Source organism: Ochotona curzoniae, unplaced genomic scaffold (assembly GCF_017591425.1).
Source record: "Ochotona curzoniae isolate NIBS_2020 unplaced genomic scaffold, NIBS_Ocur_1.0 scaffold_4701, whole genome shotgun sequence".
Classification (NCBI taxonomy): domain Eukaryota; kingdom Metazoa; phylum Chordata; class Mammalia; order Lagomorpha; family Ochotonidae; genus Ochotona; species Ochotona curzoniae.
In genome coordinates this window covers 64,316,810-64,320,998 of record NW_024467122.1, presented here as the reverse complement: position 1 = coordinate 64,320,998, position 4,189 = coordinate 64,316,810, and the positions used below count along the sequence as shown (strand labels likewise).

At 46.0% G+C, this 4,189-nt stretch overlaps 1 pseudogene; it reads right to left on the bottom strand.

Annotated features, from left to right (window-relative positions):
* Nucleotides 1–3,237: 3,237 nt before the first annotated feature.
* LOC121148405 lies at nt 3,238–3,984 on the bottom strand (annotated as a pseudogene).
* Nucleotides 3,985–4,189: the final 205 nt, after the last annotated feature.

The following is a 4,189-nucleotide window of genomic DNA, read 5'->3' as shown; positions in this document are numbered from 1 at the left end:
CCCAGGCCTCTCCCACTCCCGATTGTGCAGACTCCAGGTAGTTCTGTGGTTTGACTTGATAGAATTAGCCCCCAGTGCCAGCTTCTGCCAGCTGATGCTGTGGCTAAGACCAAACAACCCTCACCCATTCTAATTTTGTTTGTACCAATAGGAATAATCAGCCCAGCCTGGCTTTTCCCTGATCTAGTCCACATGAGGCCTACAGGTGTTGTAGCCCTGCTTAGTCTGGTCTGCCCCCATCCCAGCTCACGCTCTCCAGCGGGAGTAGCTGTCCAGGAAGGGACCCCCCCCCCATATTCCCCCTGCTGGCTCCACCCCCTTGCTTCCTGGTTCTCACACGTGCTGGTTGGGTGCTGCGGTCACATCCGGTACAAGCAACCTCACCTTGGCAATATGTATTGTTCACTGGTTTTTGTTGCGACCAAACCTGGCTCGACCCACACTGTTCTGGTGCTCGGATGACGTGAACCGATTCAGCCAATTGAGCCATTGTGCCATCCCTCTTCTTCTTCTTTTTTAAAAGACATTTTATTTATTTACTTATTTTTAAAATGTATTTATTTTTATTGGAAAGGCAGATATACAGAGAGGAGGCGATAAAGAGGAAAATTATTCACACAACGATTCACTCCCCAAGTGACTACAAAAACTGGAGCTGCATCAATCTAAAGTCAGGAGCCAGGAACCTCTTCCTGGTCTCGCACATGAGTGCAGGGTCCCAAGGCTTTGGGCCGTCCTCGACTGCTTTCCCAGGCCACAAGCAGGAAGCTGGATGGGAATCAGGGCCGCTGGGATTAGAACCGGCGCCCATATGGTATCCTAGTGCATTCAAGGTGAGTATTTTAGCTGCTAGGCCACCACGCCTGGCCCAACCCAAGACATTTTATTTTTATTGGAAAGTCAGATATACAGAGAGGAGGAGAGACACAGAAGAAGATCCTCCATCCATTAATTTACTTCCCAAGCTGCTGCAGTGGCCAAAGCTGCGCTATTCTGAAGCCAGGAGCCAGGAGCTTCCTCCAGGTCTCCCACATGGGTGCAGGGTCCCAAGGTTTTAGGCTGTCCTCAACTGCTTTCCCAGGTCACAAGCAGGGAGCTGGATGGGAAGCAGGGATGCTGAGATTAGAACTGGTGCCTGCATGGGATCCTGGCGCTTTCAAGACGAGAACTTTAGTCACTAGGCTTCTGTGCCAGGCCCTCTTTTTCATTTCTTAACATAAAAAGAAAATGGGGCTTTCTTATGCCCTCAAGTGAGTCTGTTGTTTTCAATGCATAAACTTCTGAGCATGATGTATTTTTGAAATCTTGTTTCTATTTAACTTGGCAACTACAGAGAAGACACTTCTGATCCAGCTCCCTACGAATGGACTGGGATTCCTTGTGGGCATAATCTGATATGAAGTTGATGCCTGTGCATCTAAAAACTGTATATCATTCCTAGAAATTAGGAGATGACTAGGTCTGTTATTAGGGATGGGTCAGATGTGCTGCCATGGGGACAAAAGGAGGAATGGAGGTATCAGGGAGTCAGAGTTATGAGGGAGCTTCTTCAGTAAAAACGCAGTTTTTCAAACATTCTGTTGCAGGATGTCATACATGGTGCTGAAAGATTTTGGCAAGAGTCTGTAGGACTGAGGCTGTGTTCCATGGAATCACATTTTATTCCTTGTTAACGTAGAAGTCCCTCAGGACCAACAACATGCCTTACAGTCCCTCTGTGTGTCCCCGAGATTCCAGGCAGGTAGTTACCCCCAAGTTACATCAGGCCTGGACCTGATGTACTGGACCTGTCCACTTGGCATAATCCTAGTCACTACTGAAGAATTTAAAGCCACTTGCCAGCTTGATGCTCACTGATTGCTACTGTAGTGAAGGTGTAAAACACGACAAAATAAACAGGTGAGATGACAGAGTCTACGTCTGACTGTATAGGATCTGAAGTAATTTATAGAGATATTCTAGCACAAAATTTAAAATAGTACAAAATAGTAGGCTTTGATGAGTGCTGTGATATAAAGTGAGTGAGATGATTAAGGAACGTTTAGTTATGCCTTGAAGAACAAGAAGATGTCAGTAAACAAAGGAAAAGGAAATGGCCATTCTACCTAAATTCATTACTGAGCTAGCTTCCTGTGCGCCAAGAACCATGCTCCGGCCTGGGGAAGCAGCAGAATACACAACTTTGGTTCCACGAGCATTCTAAGGCGAAGAGGAGCTAGTCGATGAACAAATACCTCGTGTGCTATACTTGGAAAGCACTGAAGTTCTGTCTCTTGTATGTGGTGGCCAGGCAAAGACTGGAATGGAAAGCAGGAGAAGTGGGATCAGACTGACCAGTTGGAAAAGAGGAAGACATGACATGGACAGAAAGAATGGGAAGAAGGACAGGCGTTATATGTGGATGGTTACGTGTTCAGCCAAGTGTTCAGCAGTAAGAAAGATCTAGGTGAACCACGACAGAGTTCCTGACCCAGAGTTCTTTAGACATCAGAAAGGATTTATGTTAAATAAGTGAGGCGAGGGCTGACCTGCTCGTCTGGTGGTTTGAGTGTTATCGTAAAACATAGCAGCATTGAAAAGGCACTTGACTAGTTAGACAGGTAAGATTATCTCCTCAGGAGAGTGCGATGTTTCCTCTGAGGGTTTTCCATGGTTTTCTCTAAAGCTTTGACGCTTAGTACACAAAATACAAGATCTGATTCTAGTCCCTTCGTTTACTAGCCTGTGGGATCCAGGGAATGTTGTTAAAGCTTTTCTAGTAGGTGACCCAATATTCACTATTTTCTGTCTTTATGGTGTTTCCTTCAAAGAACAGATGAATTTTGTAGCTGGCCCTTTATTAACAGATTTGAGTAGTTTGTTGACTTTTGAAAAAATCAGGTTGTAAATTTTTCTTACAAATTAAAAATGAAGTTCTTTAAAAAAACATCTCAACTTGACTGTATATGAAACAATTTTAAACCTTTAAAGGTATATTGAGAAAAATCAGGCTTTAAAACACACACACACACACACACACACACACACATTTATCATTACCAAAAGGAGGTATCATTAGGTTAAAATAGTTAAAATCCCATAGTGCATAAATAATGCAGATAGTTCCAGTAATCTGATCAGTGGACAAAAAGCAAGCACTTCAAGTCTTCAGATCCAACCTTTTATACTTTTCTTATTGTTGGAATTTCATTTTCATTTCTTCCTGTTGGATTTCTAAGCCGCATGTTAGTGAAGATGCTAAGCTGGCATTTGCTCAGCCCTGCCCTGCTCAGCCTCAGGAGCCAAGGAATTCTCAGCTGGTGGGTCACTGGATGCCTCTGTCTCTTCCCTGACTTGCTTTTAGGGTTATCCAGGCATCGGTAATTGAAGTTGCGGTGGTACCGACAGGGAGGGAGCTGACAACCCTGGGTCTCATCTCCTTGACTTTCCCGGTCTTCCTTGCCATCCTCTCTGGGCTCTTTGGCGAGGAGGATGTCTGGGGAATCGTGGTATGCAAGCTCATACATGTCCTGTCTCGTGGATCTACCGTGTTCTCCCACATGCTGGTGGTCATCACCTTCCATCGCTTCTCCCTGCTCGGGAGGGTTAGAATACTGTGGTCAGTGCCCGTAGGGTCTCTGCAGGTGGTGAAGTGGGGACCCTCTCCTGTGGCAGGCCTGGCGTGCTTAGGCCTGGTCTTCAGGAGCTTTCTCCCATCCCTCCCTCATTCTTTTCCCCACTCTCATTTTCCTGGTGATTCTGCTGGTGAGTGTGTGCAGCATCTCTGATAGTTAAGGCCTTCTGCATATCTGCTGCCTTGCATTGGAACTCCACCAGGACCCATAACATTGGCTGCCTCGACACCCTATTCTCCCTCGAGAATATCAAACTCCCCAGTCTCTCCGTCTCTTCTGCTGTCAAGGTGCTCCTGGGGTAATTCCTCATGGCGGTGGGATGTACAAACGTGTCTTCCTTCTTGCCATGCGTGTTGATGAAGGTGAATTTTTTTTTTAAGATTTATTTTTATTATTTTTTTTATTGGAAAGACAGATATACAGAGAGGAGAGACAGAGAGGAAGGTCTTCCGTACCATGATTCACTCCCTAAGTGAGTGCAACGGCCAATGCTATGCCGATCCGAAGCAAGGAGCCTCTGCCGGGTCTCCCACGCGGGTGCAGGGTCCCAAAGCCTTGGGCCGTCCTCAACTGCT